The 17302-nt window shown below is 42.8% G+C and overlaps 1 protein-coding gene and 1 pseudogene across 2 annotated transcripts in view; one reads left to right on the top strand and one right to left on the bottom strand.

Moving 5' to 3' along the window:
• Nucleotides 1-17302, top strand: part of LOC106606764 (uncharacterized) — a 423559-nt gene that overhangs the window by 365342 nt on the left and 40915 nt on the right. The gene's annotated exons all lie outside the window — the stretch shown is intronic.
• On the bottom strand, nucleotides 7502-15350 carry LOC106606763 (ER lumen protein-retaining receptor 2-like; annotated as a pseudogene).

Below are 17302 nucleotides of genomic sequence, written 5' to 3'. Positions count from 1 at the left end.
ATGAAAGTTTATTGGGGAAAACTATGGTGTCAATGTTGGAGATAAAATAACAAATGGTTTTATTGAGGGTGACATTATGTGGCATGAGTTGTTGTACTGGCATGTATCACTGTGTACACTGGGGGCCACAATGATATACACCAGTACAAAAACCTCAGTACAAGTGGTTACCTCTCCTGACTCTGTATTAAGTGACGGATCATACTGGAATGTTCTGAATACACCTTATATGAATTCTGGATATAATGACTATGGGCTATGTTGAATATTTAATCTTAAGATTAAACAATCCATAATCTTAAACTAGCTGGTCTCATGCTTTTCCTTTTTATGTCATATTTGGAACAACCATTGAATTCTGTCTGCACGTAAACATTCTCGCTTTTCTTTAAAAATTATGTTCATAACTTTGAACTAGATTCTTTCATCATATTTGGAAAAACATTGAATTGGCTGGATTAAAAAAAGTAACATATTGACATTTTAAAGTAGAATTATTTGTCACATATAGATGTTTCGGCAAACGTCAAATTTTGACTGCAAATGAAAAACATGTTTCACATAAATACATTACCTTTACTGTGGGAGCATTTGACGTGGGTTTTTGTAATGGTGTGTGTCACTGTGTATGGGGGCAGCCACAGTGATATACACCAATACAAAAACCTCAGCCTACATGCTGGTCATGGCAGCACATACTTACTGAAACCTCAGCAGACTCTGTGCCAGGTGACTGCTCATCGGACTGCTTACAAGACAAAACCTGGCCCAATGCAAAAATATTTAGTGCAGATTTAGTGCACTGATTACAAATATCAAATACTGATATCCAACTGTGCATTACACAGACCTTATACCAAAGATATACATTGAAAAAATACTTGTTGTTTTCTTGAGTTACAGTTGAAGTTGGAAGTTTACATACACTTAGGTTGGAGTCATTAAAACTCGTTTTTCAACCAATAAATAAATTTCTTGTTAACAAAGTATAGTTTTGGCAAGTTGGTTAGGACATCTACTTTGTGCATGACACAATACATTTTTCCAACAATTGTTTACAGACAGATTATTTCACTTATAACTCACCGTATCACAATTCCAGTGGGTCAGAAGTTTACATACACTAAGTTGACTGTGCCTTTAAACAGCTTGATAGGCTAATTGACATCATTTGAGTCAATTGGAGTTGTACCTGTTGATGTATTTCAAGGCCTACCTTCAAACTCAGTGCCTCCTTGCTTGACAACATAGGAAAATCAAAAGAAATCAGCCAAGACCTGAGAAAAGAAATTGAAGAACTCCACAAGTCTGGTTCATCCTTGGGAGCAATTTCCAAACGCCTGAAGGTACCATGTTAATCTGTACAAACAATAGTACGCAAGTATAAACACCATGGGACCAATCAGCCGTCATACCGCTCAGGAAGGAGACGCTTTCTGTCTCCTAGAGATGAACGTACTTTGGTGTGAAAAGTGCAAATCAATCCCAGAACAACATCAAAGGACCTTTTGAAGATGCTGGAGGAAACAGGTCCAAAAGTATCTATATCCACAGTAAAATGAGTCCTATATCGACATAACCTGAAAGGCCGCTCAGCAAGGAAGAAGCCACTGCTCCAAAACCTCCATAAAAAGGCTGACTATGGTTTGGAACTGCACATGGGGACAAAGATCATACTTTTTGGAGAAATGTCCTCTGGTCTGATGAGTGGCAGGTCTTTAATGATTTGTTGAACAAGTAACTAAATTTGCAATAATCGTTTACATTGTCATATCATTTGTCATAAACTGATGTTGATGTATGGATGGACAGAAGCATAGATTAACATACAAATGAATGATGATTAAACTAAAATAACAGACAAAGTGGGAACATTTTGGCCTTGTGGTAGAACGTATCCACACCGGATATTATTTATGTAATGAGCAGTAACAGACAGGAAACCAGCCATGCCATTCACCACACTGAGGGAACAGGTGCTTCCTCATAACATAGGCACACTGACTGAAACCTCTTCCGGACGGAGGGTAGATAGAGCCCTCTGAAACAACCACTATGTTATGAAACAGCGTGTCCAAATGTCACTATCTAAGTCAGCAAGCATTCAGACTTTAGCCTCACAGGGTTGTTCTTCAATTGTACTGTCACAGTTCATCTTAAATATATTTCTATAAAAATGTTTTTAGTAGGCACCGTTATCCAAAGCAATTATTGTTAAGTGCCTTGCTCATGGGCACATTGACAGATTTTCACTTAGTCTTCTTGTGGATTTGAACCAGTGACCTTTTGTTTACTGATCCAATTATCTTAACTGCCACCTGCCATTCAAATAACAACCAAATTCTTGTTTTTGAGAGAATTGATGCCATTATGTAGCTAGAGAGTCCACACGCCTGGCACACCACTGAACTCAGTCCCTGAAAGGAAGGATGACAACCGGCACATACTGCAGCCTAAGGAGTTGGATATCATTTTACTACATGCCATACGGCTCTGGAACTAGAACAGTTATGTGGCACTGCAGTGTTGTCAAAACAACTGTCACAAAGTGCTAACATGTCCTCCCCTCCCTCAACCCACATTATTAGCCAACACACAACACAATATTTGCCATTTCATGTTTGACCGACATTTAGAAGGGCTAGGTATAAGCAAAACAGGTCTCTTCCCTGCAGTGATGTAGTCAAGTCACTAAACATTGAGTCCAAGTCGAGTCTCTTGAGTTCGAGTCAGAGTCCTTGAGTCCAAGTCGAGTCTCTTGAGTTCGAGTCAGAATCCTTGAGTCCAAGTCGAGTGTCTTGAGTTCGAGTCAGAGTCCTTGAGTCCAAAGTCGAGTAACAACTCCCTTGGTAGTGCTAAAAGCTGCATTCCAACAATCTTTGAACCTACGTTTCGGAAATCGGTATTGCAAGTTAGTCAGGATGGCGAGCTAATTCAGTAGCTACTGTACTGTAACTATGTTGAATTAAGCAAAGGAGAGAGAATTTCTGACAACAAATATACCATTGGTTCACCTCCTACCTCACTATCCGCAATTAGTACGTCACACTTTGTGAGGCAAGTTCAGAGGAGTCCACCTTAACCGGCGGTGTCCCACTTGGGTCGGTGATAGAACCTATCCTCTTCCTGCTCTACATGCTGCCACTTGATCAGATCTACAGACAACACAGTGTCCAATTCCACTGCTATGCAGACGTCACACAGGTGAACTTGAAAACAAATCCTGACACATCATCTGCTTTATCAATATTGTCCAACTGTCTGGAAGAGGTCAAATCTTGGATACAGAACAACTTCCTCCAACTCAACAGCAGCAAGACAGAAGCAATGCTGATAAGCATACCCCAGCAGACCACCAACTCCTGCAGCATCCGCCCTGCCATAGATGGCCACATCATCCCACTCACATCAGTCATCACAAATTTGGGTGTGAAATTCTACCCTGCTCTCTCCCTTTCAATTCCCACATAAGTCACTACTGTAAAACGTAATTCTTTCACCTGAAGAACATTTCCCGACTAAGACCCTCTCTCACCACATCTGACGCAGAAAAGCTAATAGATGCATTTACTGGGGGGCCTGCCTGCAAATTCAATTCATAAACTACAGCTCATCCAAAAAAGTGCCGCAAGGATACTGACACAAACTAAAAAATCTGCCCACATCACTCCCATCCTTGTTGATCTCCATTGGCTACCTGTTTCTCCTGCTCCTCTACAAACCCCAAAATGGCATCGGGGACCCGCCTACCTGTCAGACCTACTCTCCCCCTATGAACCTCCACGCACCTTACATTCAAGCCATGCTTATACTCCTTCATGCCTGCAGGACCAGGCTCCTCACAGTGGGGGACCATGCCTTTTCAGGGAAGTATTTTGATTAACAGGGAAGTCTTTTGATTAAGTTTAAAATCTGTGGTCCATTTGAACAGTGGGAGCTAGTTTCTGTGACTATGGTCATGTCCGTTTGTGTGAACCAAAAACACTCCAGATATACAGAATGTAAAGTATGCACTAACAGAGATGATAGTGACTGATGATTGTTATCAATCTAAAATTCAAATTCTGTGTTTTTATGTTTGTATTCAATTTAATGTACCTTTTCTCTGAAGATTAGTGGTGAGATGTTACTTTGGTGGAATGTTAGAAGTAAATCACTTCAACTGCACTAAATTGATTTGTTCTTGAAAGCCAGTGTCTCAGTATTGTAAGACATTTTAATACATTTACAAAAGTAATGATTGTAACGATTGACACTTCACCACAGATTGGTAGTTCACGCCTTGAGCTGTTATTGTTAAATGTTTTGTATTATGTCATGTTTAATGTGGACCCCTGGAAGAGTAGCTGCTGCTTTCACAACAGCTAATGGGGATTCTAATAATATACCAATAGATTACAAGTCATTTTAAGTACTTACGGTGTTTTGGCTGAGCTTTTTCTAGCTATCTGTACATAGGTGGTGTTTTTTCACAGTAACAAGGTAAAATTGTGTTTTTTCATAAAAAGTTTATTTGAAGTGAGGTGGTATCACAGGTATCATGCAACGTAAAACAAAAGGAAGCTATAGGAATGACTCAAATGAAAAGGCAATGGGGGTTTACATAGCTGGGAAAATGGGTCAAAACTCAACATTTAACTCAAATGCATCTACACCAAACACCATATCTCAAATGCATTCCTCCTGAACACTGTTCTAGAATATCATTTATATTTCAATGGGTCTTTTCCCTCTGTGACAAATGACTGCATCTTTATTTAAACAGCTAAACAACAGAAAACTGAACATGCAAGGTGAATACAGTATTCAATCAATACCAAATTAACCTTAGTGTCACAATTTAACCAGGTAGGTCAGTTGAGAACAAGTTCTCATTTACAACTGCAACCTGGCCAAGATAAAGCAAAGCAGTGTGACAAAAACAACAACACAGAATTACACATAGACAAACGTACAGTAAATAACACAATAGAAAAAAAATGAAAAATCTATGTACAGTGTGTGCAAATGTAGAAGAGTAGGGAGGTAGGCAATAAATAGGCCATAGAGGCAAAATAATTACAATTTAGCATTAATACTGGAGGAATATATGTGCAGATGATGATGTGCAAGTAGAGATACTGTGGTGCAAATGAGCAAGAGGGTAAGTAATAATATGGGGATGAGGTAGTTGGGTGTGCTATTTACAGATTGGCTGTGTACAGGTACAGTGATCGGTAAGCTGCTCTGACAGCTGATGCTTAAAGTTAGAGTGGGAGATATAAATCTCCAGCTTCAGTGATTTTTGCAATTCGTTCCAGTCATTGGCAGCAGAGAACTGGAAGGAAAGGCAGCCAAAGGAAGTGTTGGCTTTGGGGGTTACCAGTGAAATATACCTGCTGGAGCGAGTGCTACGGGTGGGAGATGCTATGGTGACCAATGAGCTGAGATAAGGCGGGGCTTTACCTAGCAAAGACTTATAGATGACCTGGAGCCAGTGGGTTTGGCGACAAGTATGTAGTGAGGGCCAGCCAACGAGAGCACACAGGTCGCAATGGTGGGTAGTATATGGGGCTTTGGTGACAAAACGGATGGCACTGTGATAGACTACATCCAGTTTGCTGAGTAGAGTGTTGGGGGCTATTTTGTAAATGACATCGCTGAAGTCAAGGATCAGTAGGATGGTCAATTTTACGAGGGTATGTTTGGCAGCATGAGTGAAGGAGTCTTTGTTGCGAAATAGGAAGCTGATTCTAGATTTAATTTTGGATTGGAGATGCTTAATGTGTGTCTGGAAGGAGAGTTTACAGTCTAACCAGACACCTAGGTATTTGTAGTTGTCCACATATTCTAGGTCAGAACCGTCCAGAGTAGCCTTCTCCTGTCCAGCTCAGGCGTTCGGCGTTGCCGGCATTCTAGCTGCTACCGAACCTACTGCCTTCACTCATCAACCCCAGACTTGTCTTGTCATCATTACACACCTGGTTCCAATCCCCACTCTATCACTGTATATATACTCCCTCTGTCATTTGTCTTTGTCTGTCATTGTAAATGTTACTTGTTTTCTGAGAGGAATCTCTCCTACCATTTCCTGAGTACTTTATATTTTGCACTTTGGGATCGCCCTGTGACTTTTTGTTAATGAATATATATTTTGAGCACAACAGAATTTGGGTTTCGTCCCACTTTGATCTATGGTGCTTAAATAAATTCAGTAGTTCTAAACCTGCAACTGCCTACTCCTCTCTATATCAGTGACACTTAGTCTATGACTACATTGAAAAGATAAACCAAATAGCCCTATCGGGAAGGACATTTATGTGATGGGAAAGGTGATATTTAGCATATTAAGATGGGAACTTCATCTTAGAATGGCAAGTATGTACATAATGGAGAACACCAAGATGCTTTTCAGAAAATAAAGCATTTTGGCAATGTTAGGTCAAACTGCGTTGAGAAGCAAATTTTAGCAAAAATGATAAAAGGGCAAATGGAGAAATAAAATGGGCAAACTGATCTATGAACACAAGAACCATGAAGTGGGCTTTGCAGGATATATTTTTCAAGAGAAGAGTGCAAACTGGGATAGTGTCACGACTTCCGCCGAGGTCAGTCCCTCTCCTTGTTCGGGCGGCGTTCGGCAGTTGACTTCACCGGTCTTCTAGCCATTGCCAATCCACCTTTAATTTTCCATTTATTTTGTCATGCTTTCCCGCACACCTGGTTTGCATTCCCTCATTACTCATCTTGCATATAACCCTCTGTTTCCCCCCATGTCTGTGTGTGGAATTGTTATGTGTAAATGTATGTGTACTCCAGGCTGGTTTGCGCCGGGTTATTGTAACCCGTGTTTAGTTTTCTGAGTGCCGTGTTTTGTTCGCATCAATAAAGGGCTCTGTTTGCTACTCATTTCTGCTCTCCTGCACCTGACTTCCCTGCAGCCAGTTACGCACTCCTTTACAGATATCCAAAAGAAAGAGCACCTACAAAACATATGTAAATGTATTTGTGAATAAACAAATTGGCCAAGGGGGTACAGTCATGTAAAAAACAATGTATGAAAAAATAGCAAGACATAAAATCATCATTACATAACACTCCTAGACACATCGTTTCAATTTTAATCATAAAGACTACATTTCATTAAGAAGTTTGGAATGGTACTTTGCATTGAGTCAACCCTAATCGCTACAAGGCATGTTGAGCCATCATTAAGAGCACACCTCACATGTTGAAAAAAAACATGTTTTCTTTCTATTTTGAACAGCAATGAGAAAAGGTAAGGCAAGATGCTAAACACAGATATCTGAAGACTGCGTGAAGACCTGGGATGACCTCTCATTCAGTTCTGAAGCTGCTTGTTGTTTACCAGTTCAAAGTAACTCATGAAGAAGACTAGTGTTTTTCCCCTTGAGTGGCTCTGTCTCTCAGGCATCTTGTGCTTGCTCAGCGGGGTTCCCGTGATGTCATCTCCACGCACCCTGAGTCTGCTGGGAGAACATGGGGTCTCCATCTGAACCTCTCATGCTGATAGGCTCAGCTTCTTTCCTTTCAGCACTGAGAATTATAAAGATACATGTCAAAGGGCCCAATTTTTTTTTAAATGTATTTCCCTTGCAATGTGCTGACTCCTGTGCACTACAACATTCAAACTGTATCTAGATCAATTATAACTCATTTAGGATATGATGTAGTCCTACAAACTCAACCATCAATTACTCCAACAATGCTTACTTACGCATACATAAAATACCAGAAGGTCAAATAGCGAATACACAGATGGCAGAACAGAAAATAGAGGTGGACACTCACCTTTGGTGACATAAAGGTAGAAGACATCGCAGTAGAGGATGGTCTGCACCACGCCGGCCACAATGGCGATCATGTCAAAGAAACCCTCAAAATAAAAGCGCCAGATCCAGTTGAAGAGGTACAGGGCCCGGTAGAGACCCAGGAAGAACAGGTAGTGGGTGGTGATGGTCTCCGCCTCTCCCGTCTTACTGATCATGAAGAGCTGGGGCAGGATGGCCACCAACTCCAGGTAGTACTTCCGGATGCTGGAGTGAGTAGTCGTGCGACACCTCGCTCCGCGGGTAATATTACATTACATTGGAACGATTTGATTAGTGTATTGTTAGCTAGCTACATAGTTGTCTCTGCTGTCTTTGTATCAAGGATAAAGGTGTAGCTCTGAGGAACTAACAAGGTTAGCTAGCCAGCTGTATTCGTTCGTTCGCGCCGTTTTCGAAACGGCGTCAACACCATAACACCACAGCTAGCTAGCCAACTTTACCAATTAGCAGTACTCTAGAAACTATATACATTACAACGGAACGATTTGACTAGTGTAATGTTAGCTAGCTACATAGTTGTCTTTGTATCAATATAAAGGCGTAGTACAGAGTAACTATCGAGGTTAGCTAGCCAGCTACATTCTCTAACATAGTCAACAACGTGCCCACTGCTAGCTAGATAACCCCACCAGCTAGCTGTATCATTTTTACTCAATAATATTTTTGCAACGTAAGCTTAACTTTCTGAACATTCGAGATGTGTAGTCCACTTGTGTAGCTAGCAGGACTGACTTTGTGTTAGCTAGCCAACGTTTAATTACTTCTGCGTTATGAACTAGACACGGACACGAATTGGTAGCTTGTTGTTGTTACCAAGTATTGGTGCTAACCGTGTGTTATAGGATGCTCGCATGCTAGTTAGCTAGTTAGCTACGGCGTCATAGGACACGGTGCACTAGGTGGGTTTTCACGGAAGAATACTGTACCAAGTTATCTAGCGGAATAAACTAAGTTTGAGCCTATTCCTGAAACATTGAACCACTGTAGTTTACATCAATTTTAATTTCTAGTGGTAGCTAGAAAAGTTATATTTTAGCGTTTCAGTGAATTGTTAGTGAGGGAGGCCCTGCTCTCTCGCTTCCCCAGTTGTTTAGTTAATTTTCATGCCAATCTCCCCTGCATTAGCGTAGCCTCTCCTGTAGCCTATCAACTATGTGTCGGTCTATCCCTGTTCTCTCCTCTTTGCACAGTCCATACAAACGCTTCACATCGCGTGGCCGCTGCCACTCTAACCTGGTGGTCCCAGCATGCACGACCCACGTGGAGTTCCAGGTCTCCGGCAGCCTCTGGAACTGCCGGTCTGCGGCCAACAAGGCAGAGTTCATCTCAGCCTATGCTACCCTCCAGTCCCTCGACTTCTTGGCGCTGACGGAAACATGGATTACCACAGAAAACACTGCTACTCCTACTGCTCTCTCCTCGTCTGACCACGTGTTCTCGCACACCCCGAGAGGATCTGGTCAGCGGGGTGGTGGCACTGGAATCCTCATCTCTCCCAAGTGGACATTCTCTCTTTCTCCCCTGACCCATCTGTCTATCTCCTCCTTTGAATTCCATGCTGTCACAATCACTAGCCCATTCAAGTTTAACCTGTTAGGGCTAGGGGGCAGTATTGACACGGCTGGATAAAAAACATACCTGATTTAATCTGGTTACTACTCCTGCCCGGTAACTAGAATATGCATATAATTATTGGCTTTGGATAGAAAACACCCTAAAGTTTCTAAAACTGTTTGAATGGTGTCTGTGAGTGTAACAGAACTCATATGGCAGGCAAAAACCTGAGAAGATTTCATGCAGGAAGTGGCCTGTCTGACAAGGTGTCGTTCTTCTTGTCTCTGTTTATTGAAGAGTGAGGATCTTAGCTGTACCGTGACACTTCCGACGGCTGCCATAGGCTCTCAGAAGGCGGCAAAATGCTGAATCGTGGCTTTGCAGGCTCTGGCTGAAAAAAAGTAGCGCGTTTGGGTAGTGGCTGGTTACAGTACTGTGAGACTCAGGCTCGTGCCCGCGTCGACCGAAAGCTTTGTTTTCTTTCCTCTGTTTAGCTAAATGGACATTCCCGGTCGGAATATTATCGCTTTTTTACGAGAAAAATGGCATAAAAATGGAATTTAAACAGCGGTTGACATGCTTCGAAGTACGGTAATGGAATATTTACATTTTTTTGTCACGAATTGCGCCATGCGCACGACCCTGATTTACCATTTCGGATAGTTTCTGGAACGCACAAACAAAACGCCGCTATTCGGATATAACGATGGATTATTTTGGACCAAACCAAATTTTTTTATTGAAGTAGCAGTCCTGGGAGTGCATTCTGACGAAGACAACAAAAGGTAATCAAACTTTTGTAATAGTAAATCTGATATTGGTGAGTGCTAAACTTGCTGGGTGTCTAAATAGCTAGCCCGTGATGGCTGGGCTATGTACTTAGAATATTGCAAAATGTGCTTTCACCAAAAAGCTATTTTAAAATTGGACATATCGAGTGCATAGAGGAGTTCTGTATCTATAATTCTTAAAATAATTGTTATGCTTTTTGTGAACGTTTATCGTGAGTAATTTAGTAAATTGTTAGTGAATTCGCCGGAAGTTTGCGGGGGGTATGCTAGTTCTGAACGTCACATGCTAATGTAAAAAGCTGGTTTTTGATATAAATATGAACTTGATTGAACAAAACATGCATGTATTGTATAACATAATGTCCTAGGGTTGTCATCTGATGAAGATCATCAAAGGTGAGTGCTGCATTTAGCTGTCTTCTGGGTTTTTGTGACATTATATGCTAGCTTGAAAAATGGGTGTCTGATTATTTCTGGCTTGGTACTCTGCTGACATAATCTAATGTTTTGCTTTCGTTGTAAAGCCTTTTTGAAATCGGACAGTGTGGTTAGATTAACGAGAGTCTTGTCTTTAAATAGCTGTAAAATAGTCATATGTTTGAGAAATTGAAGTAATAGGATTTTTAAGGTATTTGAAAATCGCGCCACTGGATTAGACTGGCTGTTGCGTAGGTGGGACGAATTCGTCCCGCCTAGCCCAGAGAGGTTAACATCCTTACCATTTATCGCCCTCCAGGTTCCCTTGGAGAGTTCATAATGAGCTTGACGCCTTGATAAGTTCCTTCCCTGAGGATGGCTCACCCCTCACAGTTCTGGGTGACTTTAACCTCCCTATGTCTACCTTTGACTCATTTCTCTCTGCCTCCTTCTTTCCACTCCTCTCCTCTTTTGACCTCACCCTCTCACCGTCCCCCCCCTACTCACAAGGCAGGCAATACGCTTGACATCATCTTCACCAGATGCTGTTCTTCTACTAATCTCACTGCAACTCCCGTCCAAGTCTCCGATCACTACCTTGTATCCTTTTCCCTCTCGCTCTCCTCCAACACTACTCACTCTGCCCCTACTCAGATGGTATTGCGCCGTCGCAACCTTTGCTCTCTCTCTCCTGCTACTCTCTCCTCTTCCATCCTATCATCTCTTCCCTCTGCTCAATCCTTCTCCAACCAATCTCCTGATTCTGCCTCCTCAACCCTACTCTCCTCCCTTTCTGCATCCTTTGACTCTCTATGTCCATTATCCTCCCAACCGGCTCAGTCCTCCCCTCCTGCTCCGTAGCTTGACGACTCATTGCGAGCTCACAGAACAGGGCTCCGGGGAGCCGAGCGGAAATGGAGGAAAACTAGCCTCCCTGCGGACCTGGCATCTTTTCACTCCCTCCTCTCTACATTTTCCTCCTCTGTTTCTGCTGCTAAAGCCACTTTCTACCACTCTAACCTCCAAGCATCTGCTTCTAACCCTAGGAAGCTCTTTGCCACCTTCTCCTCCCTCCTGAATCCTCCTCCCCCTCCCCCCTCCTCCCTCTCTGCGGATGACTTCGTCAACCATTTTGAAAAGAAGGTCGACAACATCCGATCCTCGTTTGTTAAGTCAAACGACACCGCTGGTCCTGCTCACATTGCCCTACCCTATGCTTTGACCTCTTTCTCCCCTCTCTCTCCAGATGAAATCTTGCGTCTTGTGACGGCCGGCCGCCCAACAACCTGCCCGCTTGACCCTATCCCCTCCTCTCTTCTCCAGACCATTTCCGGAGACCTTCTCCCTTACCTCACCTCGCTCATCAACTCATCCTTGACCGCTGGCTACGTCCCTTCCGTCTTCAAGAGAGCGAGAGTTGCACCCCTTCTCAAAAAACCTACACTCGATCCCTCCGATGTCAACAACTACAGACCAGTATCCCTTCTTTCTTTTCTCTCCAAAACTCTTGAACGTGCCGTCCTTGGCCAGCTCTCCTGCTATCTCTCTCAGAATGACCTTCTTGATCCAAATCAGTCAGGTTTCAAGGCTGGTCATTCAACTGAGACTGCTCTTCTCTGTGTCACGGAGGCTCTCCGCACTGCTAAAGCTAACTCTCTCTCCTCTGCTCTCATCCTTCTAGACCTATCTGCTGCCTTTGATACTGTGAACCATCAGATCCTCCTCTCCACCCTCTCCAAGTTGGGTATCTCCGGCGCGGCTCACTCTTGGATTGTGTCCTACCTGACAGGTCGCTCCTACCAGGTGGCGTGGCGAGAATCCGTCTCCGCACCATGTGCTCTCACCACTGGTGTCCCCCAGGGCTCAGTTCTAGGCCCTCTCCTATTCTCGCTATACACCAAGTCACTTGGCTCTGTCATATCCTCACATGGTCTCTCCTATCATTGCTACGCAGACGACACACAATTCATCTTCTCCTTTCCCCCTTCTGATAACCAGGTGGCAAATCGCATCTCTGCATGTCTGGCAGACATATCAGTGTGGATGACGGATCACCACCTCAAGCTGAGCCTCGGCAAGACGGAGCTGCTCTTCCTCCCGGGGTAGGACTGCCCTTTCCATGATCTCACCATCACGGTGGACAACTCCATTGTGTCCTCCTCCCAGAGTGCTAAGAGCCTCGGCGTGACCCTGGACAACACCCTGTTGTTCTCCGCTAACATCAAGGCGGTGACCCGATCCTGTAGGTTCATGCTATACAACATTCGCAGAGTACGACCCTGCCTTACACAGGAAGCGGTGCAGGTCCTAATCCAGGCACTTGTCATCTCCCGTCTGGATTACTGCAACTCCCTGTTGGCGGGGCTCCCTGCCTGTGCCATTAAACCCCTACAACTCATCCAGAACGCCGCAGCCCGTCTGGTGTTCAACCTTCCCAAGTTCTCTCACGTCACCCCGCTCCTTCGCACACTCCACTGGCTTCCAGTTGAAGCTCGCATCTGCTACAAGACCATGGTGCTTGCCTACGGAGCTGTGAGAGGGAACGGCACCTCCGTACCTTCAGGCTCCGATCAGGCCCTACACCCAAACAAGGGCACTGCGTTCATCCACCTCTGGCCTGCTGGCCCCCCTACCTCTGCGGAAGCACAGTTCCCGCTCAGCCCAGTCAAAACTGTTCGCTGCTCTGGCACCCCAATGGTGGAACAAGCTCCCTCACGATGCCAGGACAGCTTAGTCAATCACCACCTTCCGTAGACACCTGAAACCCCACCTCTTTAAGGAATACCTGGGATAGGATAAAGTAATCCTTCTAACCCCCACCCCCCAAAAAAGATATAGATGTACTATTGTAAGTGGTTGTTCCACTGGATATCATAAGGTGAATCCACCAATTTGTAAGTCGCTCTGGATAAGAGCGTCTGCTAAATGACGTAAATGTAAATGTAAATGTAGATGGGGAATGTCCACAGGATCTGATAGAAAGACAAACATGCAACACTGTATATTAGCCATTAATTTCATCCGCCAGCTCTCTCACAACTGAACATACTGAATAGGTTAACCTCTCTAGGCTAGGCGGGACGAATTCGTCCCACCTACGTAACAGCCACTGCTATCCTGTGGCGCGATTTTCAAAACCTTAAAAATCCTATTACTTCAATTTCTCAAACATATGACTATTTTACAGCCATTTAAAGAGAAGACTCTCGTTAATCTAACCACACTGTCCGATTTCAAAAAGGCTTTACAACGAAAGCAAAACATTAGATTATGTCAGCAGAGTACCAAGCCAGAAATAATCAGACACCCATTTTTCAAGCCAGCATATAATGTCACCAAAACCCAGAAGACAGCTAAATGCAGCACTCACCTTTGATGATCTTCATCAGATGACAACCCTAGGACATTATGTTATACAATACATGCATGTTTTGTTCAATCAAGTTCATATTTATATCAAAAACCAGCTTTTTACATTAGCATGTGACGTTCAGAACTAGCATACCCCCCGCAAACTTCCGGGGAATTCGCTAACATTTTACTAAATTACTCACGATAAACGTTCACAAAAAGCATAACAATTATTTTAAGAATTATAGATACAGACCTCCTCTATGCACTCGATATGTCTGATTTTAAAATAGCTTTTTGGTGAAAGCACATTTTGCAATATTCTAAGTACATAGCCCAGGCATCACGGGCTCGCTATTTAGACACCCGGCAAGTTTAGCACTCACCATAATCATATTTACTATTATAAAAGTTTGATTACCTTTTGTTGTCTTCGTCAGAATACACACCCAGGACTGCTACTTCAATAACAAATGTTGGTTTGGTCCAAAATAATCCATCGTTATATCCGAATAGCGGCGTTTTGTTCGATGCGTTCCAGACACTATCCGAAATAGTAAAGAAGTGTCGCGCGCATGGCGCAATTCGTGACAATAAAATTCTAAGTATTCCATTACCGTACTTCGAAGCATGTCAACCGCTGTTTAAAATCAATTTTTATGACATTTTTCTCGTAGAAAAGCGATAATATTCCGACAGGGAATCTCCTTTTCGGCAAACAGAGGAAAAAAATCCCAAAGGCGGGGGCGGTCGGGGTCACGCGCATAAGCCAGTGTCCCTTGATCGGCCACTTGAGAAAGGCGATAATGTGTTTCAGCCTGGGGCTGGAATGACGACATTCTGTTTTTTCCCGGGCTCTGAGCGCCTATGGACGACGTGGGAAGTGTCACGTTAGAGCAGAGATCCTTAGTAAATGATAGAGATGGAAAACAAGTTCAAGAAATGGTCAGACAGGCCACTTCCTGTAAAGGAATCTCTCAGGTTTTGACCTGCCATTTGAGTTCTGTTATACTCACAGACACCATTCAAACAGTTTTAGAAAATTTAGGGTGTTTTCTATCCATATGTAATAAGTATATGCATATTCTAGTTACTGGGTAGGAGTGGTAACCAGATTAAATCGGGTATGTTTTTTATCCAGCCGTGTCAATACTGCCCCCTATCCTAAACAGGTTAAGTAGCCATCAACTAGGGGTTTCTCCTTCATATGTAATGTAAATGTCTCTAACCGCTAGGACAGAGAAGTCATGGTTGACCAGGCAGGCGAGGCCCCCTACAGGAACCACCAGGAACTCCATTCGGAAGCTGTCGTTGTTCCTATCGTAGGTGCCCTTGAACGTCATGTAGATCAGGTAAAACCAATGTAGATCACCTTCAGGAAAGAGGAGTGTGAGAAAATGAGCATATCCCATGTTAATGGGGCTGTGAAGTAAATAGTAGCACAGTCTAGACCGTCTCTCATAAGGACTAGGGCCAGATGAAATCTACAGAGAGAGAACTTTTCTGAAGCCCCAGAGAGATTTGGTGATGACGTTGTCAATTGCTTATGCAGTCAACTCTGTAAGGGATTCCACAGATTCCGCCTGGCCCAACTCATAACAGTTAACCTCTCTAGGGTATGTGGGACGAAATCGTCCCACCTACTCAACAGCCAGTGGAATCTAACCACACTGTCCGATTTCAAAAAGGCTTTACAACGAAAGCAAAACATTAGATTATGTCAGCAGAGTACCCAGCCAGAAATAATCAGACACCCATTTTTCAAGCTAGCATATAGAAGGCCAAGAAATGGTCAGAGAGGGCGCTTCCTGTTTGGAATCTTCTCAGATTTTGGCCTGTGAGTATAACAGGTTTTGGCCTGTTATACTCACAGACACCATTCAAACAGTTTGAGAAACTTTAGGGTGTTTTCTATCCAAATCAAACAATTATATGCATATTCTAGTTACTGGGCAGGAGTAGTAACCAGATTAAATCGGGTACGTTTTTTTATCCGGCCGTGCAAATACTGCCCCCTATCCCCAACAGGTTAAGTCGAAAGCAAACCATGCGATTATCTGAGGACAGCGCCCCCCATACCACCACATAAAAAAACATATTTCAACCAGGCAGGTGCGACACAAAAGTCAGAAATAGCGATATAAAAAATGCCTTACCTTTGAAGATCTTCTTCTGTTGGCACTCCAAAAGGTCCCAGAAACATCACAAATGGTCCTTTTGTTTGATAAATTCCTTCTTTATATCCCCAAAATGTCCATTATATGGCTCATTTGATTCAGAAATACAACGGTTCCAACTTGCCCAACATGACTACAAAGTATCTAATAAGTTACCTGTAAACTTGGTCCAAACATTTCAAACAACGTTCCTAATCCAACCTTAGATATCCTAAAATGTAAATAATCAATAAAAATGTAAGACGGAATATACTGTGTTCGATAGCGGATAAAAACAACAGGGAGCAAGCTCCTGGTCACCCGCGCTACACAGAAGAGTCGACTTGGCTTGACACTCACAATGAACAGCCCTACTTCTTCATTTCTCAAAAGAAAAACATCAATCAATTTCTAAAGACTGTTGATATCTAGTGGAAGCCATAGGAACGGCAACCAGGTTCCTCATAAATATAGTTTCCCATAGAAACCTAATTGAAAACACAGTGACCTCAATTTTTTTCCAGGATGGTTTGTCCTCGGGGTTTCGCCTGCCAAATAAGTTATGTTATGCTCACAGACATAATTCTAACAGTTTTAGAAACTTTAGAGTGTTTTCTATCTATATCTACCAATTATATGCATATCCTAGCTTCTTGGCCTGAGAAACAGGCAGTTTACTTTGGGCACGCTTTTCATCTGGACATGAAAATACTGCCCCCTATCCCAATGAAGTTAAACAATAGTTATTTATAAATTCCTCAACTGACAACAAGGTACAGTGTTCAAACTTACATCACTTTTTTAATCATCAACTAGTTTGGCTATGTTACAAGTAGCTAGATAGTTAGATACCATAACTAACATGTTGTTTTGCATAGCCAGTTAGCTAGCTAACAGTTACATAGGTGGCAAAATATAGATATTCAAGGAAGGCTTTGATTAAACAATCAGTTTAGCTAGCTAGTTAACGTTAAATCACAGCAATCCAATAGACAGCTAGCATGTTGACATGCTACTGTGGTTAAGTAGCTAACGTTCAACCAATTAAAGCTAACTAGCTTGCGAACACTTCAGTGCACACAACATGATCTGCATATACTTTTGCTTCATGATTGATTATATACTGCTCAAAAAATAAAGGGAACACTTAAACAACACAATGTGACTCCAAGTCAATCACACTTCTGTGAAATCAAACTGC

This window comes from Salmo salar, chromosome ssa06 (genome assembly GCF_905237065.1).
Source record: "Salmo salar chromosome ssa06, Ssal_v3.1, whole genome shotgun sequence".
In the NCBI taxonomy this organism is placed as follows: domain Eukaryota; kingdom Metazoa; phylum Chordata; class Actinopteri; order Salmoniformes; family Salmonidae; genus Salmo; species Salmo salar.
Note: the sequence above shows the minus strand (reverse complement) of the source record. Positions and strands in the feature narration are given on the sequence as shown.